The sequence below is a fragment of the Thermobia domestica genome, chromosome 2 (genome assembly GCF_964235325.1).
Source record: "Thermobia domestica chromosome 2, izTheDome1.hap1.1, whole genome shotgun sequence".
Taxonomy (NCBI): Eukaryota; Metazoa; Arthropoda; class Insecta; order Zygentoma; family Lepismatidae; genus Thermobia; species Thermobia domestica.
The window spans coordinates 30,884,323-30,905,764 of NC_137455.1; positions in this window are offsets into that span (position 1 = coordinate 30,884,323).

Consider the following 21,442-nt stretch of genomic DNA (forward strand, 5'->3'; position numbering starts at 1 on the left):
TAATGATGGTTTTGAATCACTCCTTAGAATCAATCCTATAGATTTTATTCATATTCGATTCAAGTCTTGAGTAATTTTTGTTGTATTTTGTTTAACATATGTTTAATGTTCGTTTCATTACACTTTTAGATGTCTATACGATTTTACTACCAACAGTTACCTTGTGATACGTCCTTTCAAACAAACACTTCAAAAGAATGATTTAATCTACATCGTATTTCTGAAAGAAGTGTTTAAGTTACTAAGAGTATTTTACTTAGTCACTAAAATGGTAACGTTCGGTGTAATCCTTGGTGCAAGATTCCTGGACATCTTGACAGTGGTATTTTAATAAGCAAGTACTAGCCTCTGTGTTAGAAATAAAATCGACAGTCTTCGGACCACTAACATAACGGACAAAGATTGTCTCTCTGGGTTCATTGCGGAACAGAACATTTATCAATTGTGCTGTTCGTTTGTACACAAAACCGTAATTAGAAGAGCACTTAAATAACACTAAATATCATTAGAAAATTTTCTTTCTACGAGATTTGTCTTGCATTTTCCGCCATAATCCCAATTCGATTTAAAACTCACAGCTGGATTTACCGCTTTATACTTGCAAGTAACTTTGATACATATGCAGTCATACTTATTAAATTATATTAATGAATATGGGAAATAACAGGTGGGTAACCATAATGACAAATAATACAAATATAAGTTTATGAAAAATAGAGTTCTTTGTAAAATATTATTAAGAAATGATGCCAACCATTAAATGTTTATTTGTTTAAATTGCTTAATTATGTATACATTTAATTGAATCATGCTTTGGCAAGTATTTCGTAATCTTATTTGGAACAGACGTTCGGTCGTAAAATGAAAATGAAAAACATATCAGTTTAACGTACAACAATTATGCCTGTTTGACTGACTAGGGAATGTGTTCCTATGAGTTCACATTGATACTACGGGCAATCGACTCGTTTTAACATATAAAGCTGTTACGCAAACGGAGAAATCCTCGATCGGAAGGATGTTCGAATTACGAGCGTTCAAATTTCAAAACTGAACAGAAGGTTTGCTGACTATTTTTTGAGATGCGTGTTTCCTTTTTGGTATCGGGAAGTTTTCTTTGATACGCAAAACAGTAGTGAGGTAAAAATATACGCACTTTGCAATGTAAGGTCAGTTATTATGGAGGCGGTGAAGGGTAATGTTGTCTCACAACTTGCAAATTGCCTCATGTTTGGCACACCGAGTCGATAGGCTGATAAAATTTATTTGCCATCTCAATTCAACTGTATTGTCATTAAAATTGCAGTTCCCTGTTTTTCCACCTTCAGGTTCAACAATGACGTTTTTTTTAATACTTGGCCGCGGAACTAAAATGAATGAGTCTCCGAACTCAGTCGGATTCTGTGAAAGACGGTGTTTCAATATATAATCGCTAGCATTTTTTAAAATAACTTATCAAAGGATTTTCATGACGATTGCTTGTTAATAGTGACTATCTGTCAGGAAATATTATACGATAATCGGCCAAATGGGGCCGAAAAACAAAATCAGCTAGCTACAATGTAAGAAAACATCAGTTTCCCGCAGAATAAAAGCCACCCTTTCACACCTCCGAGCGCACATTGTCGCTAACCTGGTTTCAATCGGCTTCTTTTGTCTCTGAATATTTTCAAATATTCCCGGGGTTTGACTCGTATTTTCACATAATCAGCATTTCTATTAGCTGAAAATTAAAAAAAAATACGACAAGCGATGATGTATTGAAACAACATCTTCTGCAATGCATAAGCATTGCCAGACATTGTTTGGATTATTGCTTTGGATAGTTCCGCAGCCGAACGCTTTGGCGCAGGGCGATTACTTTGAAGCACTAATTCTGTTTGATTGGCTACAAATCAAATGCCAGTGATGTAAACTGACATTCATATTCACTATCAATTCCAGGATGAGGTTAATTATTTATTTGGAATTACTTCATTTTAGTAATAAACTGATTTTTGTTATCTACATATGATACTGTGTTGTGCGCCCCAGTGCTGCAAAAGCAATTGGTCAGCTGATATGAGAAAAAACAAAACATTGGTGACAGAACCTTTTAAGAAAATGTTGGTCCCACTCTTGCCTGTAGAAGTGAAAGAACATTACAGTATAGATTATCACAAGGTTAATTATGAATACCATGACTTACTTTATTGAATTTCACACGCCTGGCAAAGCGTTTCCATTTGAAGCTGGCCACACAGAAAATATATATTTGAATGGTAATACAGTTGAATAGGGGTAGCAAATACATTTTATTAGCTAATCGATACTGTATACCAAACAGGGGGCAATTTACAAGTTGTGAGACACCATTACCCTTCACCCCCTCCTCAATAAGTTCCCTTATCTTGCAAAGAACCTACGTTCTTACTTCACAACTGTGTTGGGTACACAAGAACAGCAAAGATACCAAACAAATCTATCTCAACTTTGAACTTTGGACGCTCATAATTCGAACATGCTTCCGATCTAGGATTTCTCCGTTTGCGTAATTATTTCATATGTAAAACTGAATCGATTGAGCATAGTATCGATATGAACTCAGAGTATCACCTCACGACCTTCCTAGTAAGATATGCATATGTTAAAGACCAGTGAAAGATTATAGCGAAGTTGGTTGAAGAAGAATGTGATAGGAAATAGGAGGATCTCGAGAAAAAGAAAAGAAACAATGTCGTCTAAAACAAACTCACCTGTTCAGGGATCGAAACAAGGATCCCACGCACCCGAAATAAGCCCTCTACCTGTGAGTCACTGCTCCCTCTCATCCCATCGTATTATCCACAGTGGTTATGAATGTCAAAATATCAGTAGTTGCCAAGGAGTTTCATGATTAATCTTAATATTATTTGACTTATTTCGTGGTGGTATCCCACGTCTTTCTCATTTGTCATCCACAAAACTTTTATAACCCTTAGGTTCTTCATTTAATATTAAATAATGTTTAAATTGGTATGGCGCTTGATCAACTGGACGTGGACGCTATACCACTGAGCCACCGCGCCCCCTCAATGTAGGGGATTGACATTGGTCTGTAATTAGTTTTACATGTTTTAGTACCGCCTTTATACACTGGTATTATTTTTGCGATTTTTATTCCCACAAGGAATATTTCTGATTCTAAATTTCTGTTAATTGTATATTCTAGAATGGGAACTATTTCCTTACTAGAATCTTTGATATTTTTTGTGTATGTATTGCCATATCCTCCGAGATAAAGATATAATTATGTTACATAATTCAATTTCACTAACAGGTTTGGAAAATAGACTTGCTTCAACATTTCCAGATATATAGTGACAATCGTCCTCTGGTCATGGCCGCCAAGTTAGTCCGATCTCCTGTGAAAAAGCCCTGCTGAATTTAGTTGCTACTCTAATCGGGTCTTTAATAAGGGTTGCAAATTCATTAATGATATTCATTTCCGTATATTTTCCCTTTGTTTGCATATTTGTTGCCGATTTGATTACCTCCCCTTGTTTCTTAATATTATTCCATGATTCGACCATATTCATATAATAGGTGTTTTGGACTTCCTCAATAATTTTCCCGAAGTGGACTTCCCGAAGTGCTAAACTGAATGAATTTTGAATACTTCTTTTCTAAGGAGTATCTTTTCTTTTAAGTGAGCTAACTATAGGCATTGACATCCATGGATGGGATTTTATGTTGTATTTATTAGTACATCTTTCGTTACAGTGAATTCTTCTATATAAAGTACTTCTCTATTTTCGTTTCAAGAATTTCTAATTCTTTTGTTGGGCACACTGTAGTATACGTTCCATTTTCGGACCATTTCTTTTTATATTTTGCTTTATTTCCCAATAATCTCCGTACTCTTTTATTTAGATTTTCTAATGTCGTCGAAGTTAACACGTAAACAAGGAAGTGATCACTAAGGGATGTTATAATTGCCCTGATGTTATAATGAAATTTGTCTCAATGTGATCTATTATACTATGTATATACTATGTAAATACGGGTGGGAATCGTTATACACATTTTTGTTACTATTGCTATTTAGCATATGCATGCACTCGGCGCTTTCGTGTTCATCATTCAAGTGAATGTAAATGTCCCCTGCTTATACGAAATATTTATTTTCGCTATTAATTTAGTTAGCATTAAATTTAAACAATTTTTAATTCCTCATAATTTTTAGCAGGTAACATATAAATAACTCATATATCAATGCTCTTTTTGAAAAGTGGATTACTTATTTCAACACATAACATTTCACGTAAGTCAAGGGTATTAACCTTGTTTAAGTCTTCGCTAATAAAATAACTTAATTACGTTCTAATGTGTAGGATTACTCCTCAATGCCCTTTACGGATGTTATTGCAATTATAATTTCTTATTCTTTTATATAATTATAATCAGGCAAAGTTTTGTACTTCGTTTCTTCTTTATATTTAAGATGAGCTGTCACTTAATGTAAATTCGTAAATTCGATCAGTACCAAAGATTGAAGATAGCAGGTAGACGATTATTAGGCCAATGAAATTAACTTTATTAATTTTACGCAAGTAAAATTTTAAACAACAATCCTAATGTACCACATAAACATTCAATTAAAATGATCAAAACTAGTACCAAAAAAGAAAAAAAAGACATATAATTAAAAATATGAGAACAGAAAATCGACTTTATTTATCTCTCGTTGATCATGGATTAGGAAGGGTAACAAAACGTATTTTATTTTTCCCCTACAATTATTACTTAAGTATTAATTTTCCCTACTGCCATTTACCTTATTTTCAAATTATTATTATTGCCTTAACGTCTCAGGAATTCATAATAACAAGGGTAGATGGTAATAATCACACCTATTTAGAAATTGAACTTTAGTAATACATGTTTTCCTCCAAGCGTACGTTATACTTTAAGGTGACACATATTGTTGTTCCTGTTAAAATTTAATAGTGTATGTTGAGGGATTTATAAGCAGTCAACAGTATCTTAATAACTTTTCAAAACGTTTCCGGACAAAATAGTACAAGCTCTTCATAAAAACATTTTTCGAGACAGTGCTTTCGAGCTTAATCAAATGTAATGGTTGTCAGCGTGATTTATTTTTCGTTTAATTATATTTTACTTTTTAAAATTATGCTTTATTATGCTTTATTATTAATTTCAATCGTTATTTTATATTAATGGTGTATAATGTATATTATTTACTATATATTAAATATTTGATGTATTTATTAATATTTTATGCAACCATTTTCTTTCATATCTAAGGCACTTTCTACTTAATGCACTGTAAAGAGACTTCGAGGCAGTTTTTTTTTATCATTTGTGTGCACCTTAGAGGTGCATATATACAGAAAGAAACAGTAAAAGATATACCAAAAAGTACAGAAAGTACTCAAGTTCAAGAGGTACACATAACAATATAGTGTGGAGTTCTTGTGTACTATTCACTGTTCGCCGAAATTATTTTCTTCTCCACATCAACGGATTACACCAAAAATTACAGAAATAAAAATAAGCTTTTCATTGTTGCATTATTATGTTCTCAATGATTTTGTATTGTAAATATTGGTTTAAAAATATTGATACACTATGTTAAACTCGTAGTTAAAGAGATTTTGGGAAGAATTGTGCTATATATTCTAAATTATGCTTTATACTTTATTTTCTAGAATTATGCTTTATTATGCTTTTAAAAATAGTTTCTTCTGGACCCTTAGATAACCACAACAAAGTTTATGGTACCAACCATATGTGTAAACTGCTGTTATGCTTTTTTATGCTTTTGGGTTGCTCTAATCATCAGGGTTTATCATCTTACTTATGTGTGGTATATCGGTCGCAGCAGTGTGTATGCGCATATCTCACCTATATGCTTGATCTTTACTACTTTATCTAGGATTTCACTAAATAGTCAAATATTTCGCTAAGTTTAAGTATTTCGTACTAACTGCTATTCTAACTAGTTTGGTCACATTTCAAGCTTTGACATTTTCTTATTCATTGTGTTGCGTATTTTTTGTTCGACACGACATACTACGCAATATAAATAGGCGAGTTGAAGTTTTGCTTTTTAGTTAGACTATCATGAAAATATTAACAAATTAAACACATTTCTTTTGACTTCTATTTGAAATTAAAATATGATTACGATTTCTGCGGAGTTGCCACATAATGTATGTACAAATCACGTACGAGTGTTCTCGGCATATGTATTATACCAGACCATTATAAATTGCTGGATTCTTTTAATGTTCACAAACGAAATTACTTGCATTGACTAACATGCAATGTATTATAAAACGAAATATTTTAAATTGTTGTTTTGATCTGCATAATTCCATAAGTGACGACATTGTTACTTCTCAAACTCAATATGTAAAGGTTGCATTACTAATATAATTTTAGATACAACGTTCATGGTTTTAGTTGTACATCGACAGATATGTCTACTAACAATTACCAGATTATCTACTGAAAGTGTATAGTAGTCTTTTGGAGCTATCAGTATTTAGAATAAACATATTTGTTGTCATGCAATTTTGATATGATGAGCAAAACGTTAGCTTGAATTCAAACAATTTCATCACTTTTTCTAGTTAGCCGGCATAGTCGTGAAAGTAACGACGGGAGGAGAGACAACGATAAATCGTACAGTTAAAAAAGGGAAGAGATTGCGATATGTAATAAACATGTGTTAGCAGTTTACATGTAATTATGAATCCACGATTACTATGCCTGCAAAACCATCAACTATGGTTTCATAATATTTGTGCACGTACACCTATGGCTCTTTCTAAACACCATATTTCCAGTCTTCTCTTTGTTCTCTTCATGTGGGTTTATAAGAAGAGGAACAGGATGATGCATCTGGAAAGTACTACCTTACATTATCTACCCTGTTTACCCTTACAACTCCGATATTTTATGTATTTAGGTATTAGTGTGTATTTAAAACTCAAAATACAGCTTATAGTATTTTCTATTATATTAATTGAATTGTTACCATGTTTGTGTCACAATGCAAATCACGTATTTAGAAAATGTTTTGTGAAATTTAGTTTAGCGTTTTTTTTTAATATTTTGGATAGTTTGAACATGAAACCATATGTAAAGAACGAAAATCATAAATTATGTTTATTCTGAAATATAAACTAATGCATAGTAAGTAACAGTACCTAGAGAATTCAATTCATAAAAGTACAATATTCATATACATTTACGATGTACTTGAGTATCCCCTTCAGGAGAAGAATGTACAGTTACATAATGACTATTCATATTTTACTGTATTATGATCTATATCTTAGAAGATAATCATAAGTAATAAAGCTAACATTAGACATCACAAACAACAGAGCATCCAAACAAAAATTCCAGAGCTTCTAGTATGTATTGTTGATATCGTTAGGAAAGTAAACCACAGTTATATTATTCTTGGCAATCGACAGGTGTTACCGCTAACTGAAAAATAATAATAATTAGTGCATTCTGTGGAACACACATCAAACATTATAGTACATATTATTAAACACATTTGAACCGATTAAAACGCAAATAGCCTAACTCCAAAGTTAAAATTGTCCAGAAGTGACATTTTAAAGTTCAAAATTTTATTATTATAAAGAAGTGTTGCCTTATATTAACCTCTAGTCTAATAAGATGTACAATCCCAATATAATATCAATCTTGAAGAACGCAACGAAGAGTTGTCTAATTTGTGTTCTTTATGCACCTACTGCTAGTTTATTAGGAATGAAATGTTGCTTACTTTGTTCAAGAACAATGAGAAAAATGTGCATATGAATGAGAAACAAATATGTTTATATTTACTAAATTCAAGTTTCTATAACGGAAGTCAAATATTGACAGAATAAAGTTAAAACGGGTCTTCCTAAAGGATGAACAACTAAATCTAAACAGAACTTCCATATACTCTATATATTACGAACAAGCATACGAAAGTGTAACCCTTTAAGTATTCACATTTAAGAGTGAATAAATTCGAGTAAGATAACAGAAAGGACACATATGTGGTGGCTTGGTTTCATTTATCATCATTTCAATCACATAAACATCAATCTAAAACCAGAGGTCTCAATCCGGGGATCGCGAAGACAAGCGGAAGAGATAAATATAATTATAATGTAATACCAGAAAATATTTTAAAATATTATTTTAAATTTCTTTCCGATACGCATATTTTTTTATTTTTATACATACTGTTAAAAACAGCGCAAAAATAGGTCTACTAAACATTTTCAACAATATCAGAAAGATGCAAATGCAGCAAATCCCTCATATTGAAATACAATTAAAATTGAAAGCTAATGAGACACCTGGGTGTGTAATAATTTCACTAGTGTGGTAATGCCCAGTTCAATGTTCGTCCAACAACTGTACAAGATTTAAAAAAAAAATAGAAATCACATTATTTTTTAATCGTATAACCCAGGAATAAGGGAGTTACGAAGCTTTAAAACTTTTAAACGACGTCCATTTTGAAACAGTATGATGGATAGGATTCGATATTTGTAGTAAAAAAAAAAGATTGAACTCACTAAATTTGTTTTTAATTCATTGGCTTTTAGGGAAGTTACTCTATCCACGAAATACAAGAAATGGATTCTACTACGATAAAAATAGATGGATAAACTGAGATCTCCGCAATATATATATATATATATATATATATATATATATATATATATATATATATATATATATATATATATATATATATATATATATATATATGTGTGTGTGTGTGTGTGTGTGTGTGTTTGTTCCCGCATTCCTATCCTTGTTGGCACCTGCATATGGTTTAACACCTTACCAGTTGGGACCGGAAAAATTGTTGGGACATTTTCCGGTCCCAACAATTTTTAAGCCTACAGGAGCTTCGTGGCGACATCCTGGGCCTCCTGGCCGAATTTCGGAGGTCCCAATAATTATAGAAAAATGTGAGAATCTGTGTATACCGTGTGTATGCTCTACCGAATTAGCTGCCTCCTGCTGGTCTCACACTTTAACTAAGAAACGGTGTGTAAATATGACGCATACCGCATTTATTAGCATTGCCCTGCTTACGGGATGGAGAAACGTAAGGGGAGTGGAAAGAGGAGGTGAGTCGTGCGGGGGAATAAACACACAAGCAAATTTACACAGTGCTTGTTGGTACCGACGCAACCTTGAAATTTTCGTTTGCGCAGTCGCGTCTACTCACAGTAGCCTGCCTGTCACATGACATAGTTAAAGAGCAGAAGGTGGGTTGAAATCAGGGGGAGGCATTGATCACAATTGGAGAAACGTATATGCATATATTTACAACTCGTACTTCCAGAAACGGTGGGAACAAAAACAAAGTTTGTGATAAATGAATGGAAGATAGGCTAGCGTACAACATATACACAGAGCGTGATCTTATAGGGACACAATTATTGTTTCTATCTACACACGTAGTTCGATTTTCTGTTGCTCCATGTAAGAAGGTCTGGGACCAGTGTCTGAAGCGAAAGTTAATTTATTTGAACAAGAGCAAAAACAAATGTATCCTAAGAGGTACACTAGAATTGTCTAAGGTTGAAGACTTACAAGCACATTGACAGAGCACAGATTCATACATACCTACATACTATATGTTCCAACTTTCACACTATTTTATTTCCTTCTTTTGTCAAACAGAACTCATTAGTTTAAAAATAATAATAAACTAAATATTTATTTTAACCTTTAACAAATAAAAAAGCACAACCATAGTTTACAGATATGTCGCATACAGATTTATTAAATTAATTCAAACATATGGAATAGGAAACACGTAAGATGTCTGGGTTGGCAAAGGATAGGAAGCGACCGCAGCCCTTGATTGTTGGTGGGGGTGATAGGGCTAACTACGTATTCTGTGAGTCTCAGTAGAATAGTAGTGTGCCTGTATCGAGCAAGCGGTCATGAAGTAAAATAAATTAACTAATTTCCAAAGAGGCCAAATTATTAAATCTCGGATATATGGTGTTAGCGTGGTGAAAGTGGTAAGTATGCTGACAGTGTCAGGAGTAACAACATTTAGGTGACGGTCAAAGTGATGAAATTCTACAAAATTTACGGGGAAACCACATCCTCGAAGAGGAACAGTGGTTAAAAAAATCCTTGGTGACAGGTCCCACGTACAGCTGTGCGATATTACGATATATCGATTAGTAGATATTTTTAAGTATCGAAAACTTTTAAGATCGGTGTTTTTAATATTTCAATATTTTTCAATATTTCGGTATTTTTCAGTATTACGATATTACGATTCTTCGATACTTTTAATGCTTTAATATATCCATGTTTCACAATATGACGATATTTTCTATTTAACCTCTTCAATCCCAGGTAATTATCTGCAATCATACAAATTTATATATTTGTGTATTTGTATCGTAGGAAAAGCAAATTTGTATATTTTAAAATTGGAGTGTTATAAAACATAGAAATGACGTTTTGTAAGAAGACAGTACCTAGGTATATTTATTTAAATAACCCGAACCTGCCTAATCGAAAAAATAAAAACCTGTGAATTTCAGTATATTTGTTATCTAGTGCACTATGTATATTAGAGTTGTTCAACTATCAAAATACGAGCACAATATGTTAAAGGTGTCTAGCAAAGGCGGCTTGTAAGGTAAATTACGACAGTAAAAAATAAAATGATATTGCGTAAAACAAACAGATGTATTACTTTCTCGTGTTCTGACTGTTGATTACAAAAATAGGAACAGTAAGTAACATTTCTTCTCTCAGTCTGATGCGACAAAACTTTTAAGCTTTACGGACATGACTTCCCTCCGGAGCCGAGTCTGGTGTTGAAATTGTAATAGTTATTATTATCATGTCCCTTCTTTCTTCTGTATTTCATATCTGTTTTACTTTACATGCAAATCATCAGGACAGTTTCTGTTTTCTCAATACACAAAAAAATCTTTCACTTAGCGCACTTGAAACTTTTTGATTTCGAACACCCAACCTTAGTCCATCTTTGGCAGTTTTTGTCTTCAGCTTTCTTTCTTTACATATCTGATCACATTCATCCGTTTCTTCAGATCCTTACGCAAGAGTTGTTGGTTGATTCAAGGCTTAGCATCCTATACAGCACCGAGACTATAGAAAACATGAAATGCAGCTTAACGCGGGATCCTAACCACATGAGGTCCCACCAGAAATCGAACCCAGGTTTCACGCACTTAAGGCGCGCATACTAACCATGTAACCACTAGGGAATATGAAAGCGGAAGTCTAGTAAGTCTTTCTAAGAGTATCCGAAATTAAAATTGTATTTTCTATGGACTATCAACGAATTCACTAAATACGCTTCCACTCAATGCCCATATACCCAACGTACCAATATTTGTTCTTCCAGATCTACAAATGCTTAACTATTTAACAGTCACACCTGGAGTTGGAAACACGTCATATATCTGGGTCACCAAAGATTACGCTTCCACCACAGATCTGGGCCGATGGTAGTGGCGTGTTACGGGCAACTCCATACTACGTTAGGGGTAGTAGAACGTGAATGGACAGTGAGCTGAGCAGTGTTAGTGTAAAATGAGAGTTCTATTTAGTTTTGAAGGAAGGAAAATTGTTTCTCCGTCACGTTCTGCAAGCGCGACAAAACTTACAGGCCTGTTAGGTGTGCCGCAAAGGACAGTGTCCTAAGTGATTACAACCTACAAAACTGATGGCAAATCCTCATCCGCGAAGTGAAACAGTGGATGGAACAATACCGCCGTTGACAGATCTCGCCAAGCCTTACGGTGCATTGTCACTTTGAATCATCGTCTGAGTGCGGAGCAAATAATGGAGAAACAAATAGCACCTTCCTCAACCGGCGTCGACAATCAGTCTGCCAAGTTACATGACATGAATGTGACCTGACATGGATGGCCTTCATAATGGACCATGACGCTTTGGCACAATGTCAATAGTGAAACATGTCGACGGTTCTGTGTCGTAGTTGTCTCAAATATGCTGTTTTCAGTAGATTCTGTGCTGACGCATACCGGTTGTGCCAGTGCCCGTGATTATATTGTCATTTTTGGGAATCAGGTATTTTATGGTCCAATTGTCTCCGTTATGGAACAGAAGAACACCGAGAAAAAACATTGAATACAAAGAAGTTTTTCCGCACCTGAGGTATGGGTAGGTAATGCAAAAGCTCAACCCTCCTAGCATCCTGCAGACAGAGCAAAGACATTAACACGCTGTTACAAATCTTTACAGGAAAAAATAACTGGAGAACGAGTAATTTCGTTGAGAACTTGTAACAAAATTGTAAACCAAGCATTCCAAATCCGACTATCAACGAAGGTCATGATTTTTTGAAACTGTTCACAGCTGAGAAATTTAGAAACGAAGAAAAATGTTATTTTATAGAAAGAACTCGACCAAAGAAAAGATAGCAACCGTCTAATTAACGTTTGAGGAGTCCACGGGGAAATGCGGGATGTCCACTTTTGGGTGAAATTTCGATTTTCATGCCATCTTGTTGAGCACGCTGTGAGTTTCATTCAATATATCGAAAAGGGGAAAGGGTTACTGTTAGCCTGCTATAGCAGTTTAAAAATCCTTTTAAAATGGAAGGAGATATCGTCATCACTTGCAGTGGAAGAAAGGGGAATTCATTTTACTCTTATTTTTCTGTCTCTTTTGTCGATAACGTTCAACTTATTTATGTTCCAGTGTTGACTGATCATACAGCTAAATGTAGCTTCAACAATCTATTTCATTAAAAAAATAGTAAGACAAATCATCTCCCAACATTCATCTTGAGCATTTCTGTTACTCTTGAGCATTTCTGTTACTCTTGCAGTAGTCAAAATAAGGATTATACTTTATTCAGATGCCTTCATTGCATTGCACATGAAAGGCAGGGGTTCATTTTCTTTCAAGTGACATTCCCAGTTCGTGTCATTCCTACCTTGAACGTGATAAGAACATGAGACTGGTTAACATAAAATCAAGAGATCAAATACCAGAGGATTGGAATAATGTAATCAAAGGCAGCAGAGTGAAACGTTCACCATATAAAGTAAGTGAATTTACAGTTTCATAATTCGAGATTGGATATCATTCTTACAATCACTGTACTTGGGAAAATGCTCATTCCACTCTAGGCCAATAATGAGCTTCGAGTAGAGAAAAGTCACCCATGTTTTGTGATACCTAGGGAGACTTACAATGGACTTTGGTTTTCTTCTGTGATTCACCTACTATTAACAAATGGCCCACCACAACCCGATTTATTGGAGGGAGAATTCTTTAGTCCATAAATGACTCGCGTCGGAAAGCTGGACGCTTTTACCATAAATTGTATTAATGTTGAAATATAGTACTATAACACTGCACGAGAGACCCGGGTTCGATTCCCGGTGGGAGCTCATGTGGATCGGATTCCATGTTAATCAGTAGGTCCACGTCTCATAGCCTCGCTGCTGAAAGGGACGCTAAACTGAAATTCAACTCAACAACTCAATAACACTGCAATAATGCGCAAAGGACCGCATATACTTGTTTCACTCTCCCATACTTGATATTGATTAGAGAATAAAAGTACATTTCCAAGATTTTCGTTGTACATTAAGGAACTGGGTTAAATCGGTTGAGAACAGTTTGAATAGGATGCTATGACCAACATCAATTATTGGTGGGATTTACAAGATCGTTTCCTCTTTCTTAAAGGGAAGTTGCCTATCTAGGAAGAAAAATGGTAGGATCTGTATGCTTTGAATGTCTTATGCAGCCTATACGCTTACGCCTTCTATACGAAACTCAAAAGAGAAGTAATTAGCGGAGTAAAGGAGAACAAAGATGTCATATTTTTAATAATATTATTTATAATTTGATAAACAATTGCCTCTTTTTTCCGTTATTTTGCCTGCAATAGACCCGTTTTTCCCAGTATATACCAACCTCATGTCAATTTTCTTGTATTCTTTTACTTACAATAATATACATTGAACATAAGATTTTGTAAGCTAGTTTCCAATATAATAAATAACTTGTAAACCAAATCTGAAGCATTTTCCACGACTAGTTTCCGAAATAAAATGTTTTGAACTTTAAAAATCGTTTCCTGAAAAAATTGTAAAAATGGACATCTCCTTTTCCCCTGGACTCTTTATTTATGACAATTTAAGAAAGGACTACTCGGTAGCCTTATACAAGCTCATGCAAACGATAAGCATACCTGCGACATGAAAGCATTCGACCTATGTTTGCGCCATGAGTGACAGTATTTCTTGTCGAATGGCCTTGCCGTCTGATTGTCTTTGTATGGTGGTGCTCTAAAGCTATTTGTAGGTAGCGCGTATACGCAATAGTAGCGTTGGTTAATTTAGTTTATTCAGTAATATGAGTAATGTTTTTCGAATCCAGGTTTTCTGCATCGAAGACTGTAACGACAGTGATTTAGCTACAAGGGAACTTAAGAAGGAAACTAAAATTATCCAAAATTTTTGTGTTGGAAAAAATGCGACCGTAGCTATGCAAAACATAAAACCAAAGAGCCCATTGGGAATGAAACGAAATCTTTCACTTTTACGTGCCACAGTTATGCCGGCTAGGCTAAAGGAGACAGTAATGGTTATGAAATGGTGTAATGAAGAAAATGGGGGAAAACAGAGGAACCCCCAGAAAACCCACGCACATGGTGTTTGTCCACCACGAAGTTTATTTGGCGTAATCAAACCAGGGATCCTACTCACAGGAGCCCATAGGGAATAATATAGAAGAAACGAACGTAACTGGAGACAAAAATAGGTTAGGCCATCACTGCTGAACAAATTGTATTGTGGGAGAGTCGGTAGTACATGGGAGAGGAAAAGGGATAAATACTACAATTTATGATGGTATTAAAGCTGACAATTCGCATATCAGGACGATAAAATTGCTGAGAATCGCAACGATGAAAATTCGCTTCAAGTGGTCTACTTGAGATGGCAAACAGCTATAATGAATTATATAATACTGTAGTAGAGACAACAACTGTATTTCGTGTCGCAAAGTGAACACGGTACACTTTGAAACTATGAACATTCAATATTAAAACTGGTTGCAGGAGATATATAGCTTTCGATTACAATAGAGGAATAAGATTAGACGTTACATGTTCTTCGGACGCTGAATACACAACAAAAAAGTTCTATGTATTATCGTATTTGCTTTATGGAGATCAACAATGAAACCGGAAGTAGTATTCGGTTTTACTGGTTTCGCCTTTAGTGCCGAGGTAAGAGTGAAAAAAATATTCTTGGGACGATGAATCGAATACAAAAAACAGATTTTTGCTATCTATTTCCATTTTTGCTGTATAGAGATTAACGTTAAAACCAGAAATTGTCTACTTTGACCACTTCTTAATTAAAATGGTCAAAGACTCAATGGATCCTTGGGACCTTGAATCGATCACAGAAAACCGATTCTCATACATAACTTTTAGTTTTATCTCAATGCAGATCAATACTGACACTAGCAGCAGTAGTAATTCCTTTACCATTTCCGCTTTAATAGAGAGAGAGAGTGAAGATGGTATATTTTCTTGAGATGCTCAATTAATTCTAGAAAACCGCTTTGCGCTATCTGTTACTGTGTTCTTACTATGGTAATCAGTGTTGAAACCGTAAAATATTTATTTCCACTACTTCGGGTTTAGAAAAGTGTTAACGGAGAAAATGGAAGCTATTCTTGGAATGGCGAATCAATTCCAGAAAACCCATTCTTGATATACCTTACGGTTTTCTTCCTGTACGGAGATTGATATTGAAACGCTGACTATAGCTCTTTTCAAATGTCAAGTTAAATACCTTTGAGAAGGTTTCCTGCTCCTTTAATAGCAGTGAAGCGAAGTTGTCATCATTGTGGGGCAGATGACAGACAGTATATAGACACACAGAATTTCGTACTACTATGATTTTTGTCAATATCTGCCGCAGTACCTAGAAATATCGCGTATCATTGGCTACCGCTCAAGTAGGTTTTCATGTGAAAAAAAGTATAGTAATAATTTCTGGTTTTAGCAGACAGACGACAGATATATTTCCTTAACACGCTCAATCCATTCCAAAAAAACTTGTCGTTATATATTGACGCTTTTATTCTACGGCAATTAATCTTGAAACCGGATACGGTTGTCTTCTACCACTTCCAGTTTGAATAGAGACTTATCAGAGCCGATTGAATCTATTCTTCAGCAGCATAATAGATTCCAGAAACCGCATTTTCTATATCTTACTTTCGCTCTCTATCTCTCCATCCCTCTGTGTAGATTAATATTGAAACCGGAAACAGTAGTAAAATAATACAATTTCGAATTATAGTAAAGAAATACAGATTCTTTTCTTGAGAAACTGAATCGATTTCTGGAAACTATTTGTCAATATCTAGTACAGCTTTTGTTATGCTTAATTTCTACCATTTCTGTTTGAACAGCATATTAACGGAGTAAAAGGAACCCTATCTTGGGACGCTGAATCGATTAAAAAACTGGTTTTCGATATATCTTACCGTTTTTTCTATGGATATCAATACTTCATCCGGAAGTAACATTAAATTTATAATGCTTTCGGTTTTAATACCATATGGATGAAGATTCTAAAATCTTTCAAAATTGAATTGATTCCCGAAAACAACATGTTCTGCAGCTCTTTTCAAGTGAGAAGTTACATGAGTGATAGCCAATGATACGAGATGTTTCCAGGTAGCTCATCTGGCATTGAGAATAATCATAGTATTGCAAAAAGTCTTGAAAAGATTTTTGATTATTACTGTTATTACTGTGTTAATTTTAAGGCGATCAATGTTGAGACTGCATAAGGTTGACTTTTACCACTTAGGACTTCAATAGTGGATTAACGGAGGATAAGATGGTGTCTATTCTTGAGACGCTGAATCGATTTTCGAAAACCACTTCTCAATATATTTCACCAGTTTTGCTCTAATCCCCGTCGACAAATGGAAGGACGGGTATAGCCATTTTGTAAAACTTCCGATATTTATGTACAGTAGAAACTCGATTAACCGTCACCCTTTTAACCGTCACTCTCTGTTATCCGTCACTGCTCCGGACAGCACTGTACTTTAAATGTGCCGTAATTGACGCTGTGCGCCGTACAGAGCACGGAATAAAGTGTAAGCGAAATGGACTGAAATAGTCATGCGTCACTTCCGGTCATGCTAGTTTCCACATAAAACTTGGTACAGTACTGAAACCCTTATGGGAAAAAGCATGGACATGTATTATTCACTTGTAAAAGGTTATTTATTTCTTCCAGAACCTTTTAAATCTACTTACTGTAGAGGTTTATAACGATATTTCTGTTATCCGTCTATTCGCTTAACCGTCATGGTCCCGGTCCCGAGGGTGACGGTTAATCGAGTTTCTACTGTATGACATAGTTTGGAAGACTAAAAATTGAAACTCATTAGCTTTTAATTCAAATATCCATCTAATTGCCTTACCATTTCAACATAACTTTAGTTAAGTCTACAAGCATTATAATGCTTTTATTGTACCCATCAATTATAACATTCAAGAGACGCTCATGCTTATATGGAGTTATTCTGTGCTCATCCAGTAACGTTTTGTCTTTTATGAGGAGCTATTCTTTTACTTTGTACATTTTCATATTTCTCGATTGAGTAGCCTAGAGCTTCAGCAGTACCCGTGTCAGGACGCGCTCACACGTTTCCTCATTTTAGTTTTTACAGGAATATTTCCCTTTATCATAAAATGTTAGGCCATTATGAAGCATTGAATTCAATTATTTTCAAACACAAGAATACGCAAGAAAAATGTATTTAAAAGTTTTGTTGATCATTTCAGTTTGGATAAAGTTTCAGTTGCCTTTTTTTATCATAACTTAATCAACTGAGGTATCAGTAGATTTAGCTTCGTATCAGTATTCTATATCACTATATCTCTCTATATTCTATATCTCTCCATCAGTATTCTATAAGTATTTATCGTTCTACTCTGTTCTATATTCTTAAACGAAAATAATAATAAATGGTATCTATTAAGAATGCCAAATTTTTAAGTGAATTTATTAAAATTTAAGCTTCGTAAAATAATCGCGGATTTAGAAGACAAAAATCCTCACCACCAGGAACTACATTTTGGGAGGGCATAGACGGTAATTGGTAATTGTCACTCCTATTTTTTTTTTTTTTTTTTTTTTTTTTTTTTTTTACAAATACAGACCATTTCATAAAAATCGTATTTTGGCAAGCAGTTCTTGTTGCAGGGTCTGTCACTTTTCCGTAAGAGTTTTTCGAAAGTCTGGAAGAGTACTTGGTAGAGGTATACGCTCGGCAACACGTCTCCCTAGAGCATCCCAAGCATGCTCTATGGGTTGAACTCCAGGGAATACGCTGGCCATCAGATTTAATGAATATCCTCTTTTTCAAGGAGGGCGGCCACGGCAGCTGTACGATGCGGGCAAGCATTGACATTCATAAAACGAAACTTCGAACCGATAGCTCCACGCAACAAACGAACATAACGGAGAATGACATTAATGCAACAACTGGCCTCTGTTATAGTCCCTCCTTCTACGAACTGCATTTCACTGATTGTTAAATAACAAAATTGTATCTTTCGTGCCCTTACCTAGCTGAAAACGAACTCGGAGACTGATTGTCGGTTGAGAGAGAAAGTTTGGAATTTCACTATTAGCTAAGCCTAGGACTATTTTCACCAACTATTTACAAGTAGCATTAACAACGTTTCAGCTGTTGTGTGTGATCTATTGGTCTTAACGGTAAGTTCGGATATCTTATAATTAGCTATCTGTACTTTTTGCGAAACACGCACCGTGGGAGCAGTGACGACACCAGCTTTACTTTCTTGGGGGAAGGGGTGTGTGTGAATAGGCAGATACATTTTTGGAAACCCAGTTATATTTTGTGTACCCAAAAACTGCTGTGTGATAATACAGCTTGCCTGGGAAGCGTGGGTTGTCACGAGGACGGAAGGCGGACGATGTGATCGGAAGGCGCCCGTTCCCCTGGTCCCTTCTAGTGTCGTCACTGCGTAGCAGTCATAAACGTCTTCTTTTTTTGTTCCAACAACCGACGAAACTAGTATATAGAGAATAAAATACGACAGAGAACGAAATACTATACAAGCGTATGAAGCATAGTAACTGGAATAATAATAGACTCTAATAACAATAATAATAACGAAAAAATAAGTTCTTACGATGTCTAAAATTTTGTATCACATTTTCCACCTTGCCATGGCACTCTGGTGCCGCGGTACGGCGGTTGCAGATCACTCGTTTAGTATACTGGGTGCATAATAGATTCCAGAAACCGCATTTTCTATATCTTACTTTCGCTCTCTATCTCTCCATCCCTCTGTGTAGATTAATATTGAAACCGGAAACAGTAGTAAAATAATACAATTTCGAATTATAGTAAAGAAATACAGATTCTTTTCTTGAGAAACTGAATCGATTTCTGGAAACTATTTGTCAATATCTAGTACAGCTTTTGTTATGCTTAATTTCTACCATTTCTGTTTGAACAGCATATTAACGGAGTAAAAGGAACCCTATCTTGGGACGCTGAATCGATTAAAAAACTGGTTTTCGATATATCTTACCGTTTTTTCTATGGATATCAATACTTCATCCGGAAGTAACATTAAATTTATAATGCTTTCGGTTTTAATACCATATGGATGAAGATTCTAAAATCTTTCAAAATTGAATTGATTCCCGAAAACAACATGTTCTGCAGCTCTTTTCAAGTGAGAAGTTACATGAGTGATAGCCAATGATACGAGATGTTTCCAGGTAGCTCATCTGGCATTGAGAATAATCATAGTATTGCAAAAAGTCTTGAAAAGATTTTTGATTATTACTGTTATTACTGTGTTAATTTTAAGGCGATCAATGTTGAGACTGCATAAGGTTGACTTTTACCACTTAGGACTTCAATAGTGGATTAACGGAGGATAAGATGGTGTCTATTCTTGAGACGCTGAATCGATTTTCGAAAACCACTTCTCAATATATTTCACCAGTTTTGCTCTAATCCCCGTCGACAAATGGAAGGACGGGTATAGCCATTTTGTAAAACTTCCGATATTTATGTACAGTAGAAACTCGATTAACCGTCACCCTTTTAACCGTCACTCTCTGTTATCCGTCACTGCTCCGGACAGCACTGTACTTTAAATGTGCCGTAATTGACGCTGTGCGCCGTACAGAGCACGGAATAAAGTGTAAGCGAAATGGACTGAAATAGTCATGCGTCACTTCCGGTCATGCTAGTTTCCACATAAAACTTGGTACAGTACTGAAACCCTTATGGGAAAAAGCATGGACATGTATTATTCACTTGTAAAAGGTTATTTATTTCTTCCAGAACCTTTTAAATCTACTTACTGTAGAGGTTTATAACGATATTTCTGTTATCCGTCTATTCGCTTAACCGTCATGGTCCCGGTCCCGAGGGTGACGGTTAATCGAGTTTCTACTGTATGACATAGTTTGGAAGACTAAAAATTGAAACTCATTAGCTTTTAATTCAAATATCCATCTAATTGCCTTACCATTTCAACATAACTTTAGTTAAGTCTACAAGCATTATAATGCTTTTATTGTACCCATCAATTATAACATTCAAGAGACGCTCATGCTTATATGGAGTTATTCTGTGCTCATCCAGTAACGTTTTGTCTTTTATGAGGAGCTATTCTTTTACTTTGTACATTTTCATATTTCTCGATTGAGTAGCCTAGAGCTTCAGCAGTACCCGTGTCAGGACGCGCTCACACGTTTCCTCATTTTAGTTTTTACAGGAATATTTCCCTTTATCATAAAATGTTAGGCCATTATGAAGCATTGAATTCAATTATTTTCAAACACAAGAATACGCAAGAAAAATGTATTTAAAAGTTTTGTTGATCATTTCAGTTTGGATAAAGTTTCAGTTGCCTTTTTTTATCATAACTTAATCAACTGAGGTATCAGTAGATTTAGCTTCGTATCAGTATTCTATATCACTATATCTCTCTATATTCTATATCTCTCCATCAGTATTCTATAAGTATTTATCGTTCTACTCTGTTCTATATTCTTAAACGAAAATAATAATAAATGGTATCTATTAAGAATGCCAAATTTTTAAGTGAATTTATTAAAATTTAAGCTTCGTAAAATAATCGCGGATTTAGAAGACAAAAATCCTCACCACCAGGAACTACATTTTGGGAGGGCATAGACGGTAATTGTCACTCCTATTTTTTTTTTTTTTTTTTTTTTTTTTTTTTTTACAAATACAGACCATTTCATAAAAATCGTATTTTGGCAAGCAGTTCTTGTTGCAGGGTCTGTCACTTTTCCGTAAGAGTTTTTCGAAAGTCTGGAAGAGTACT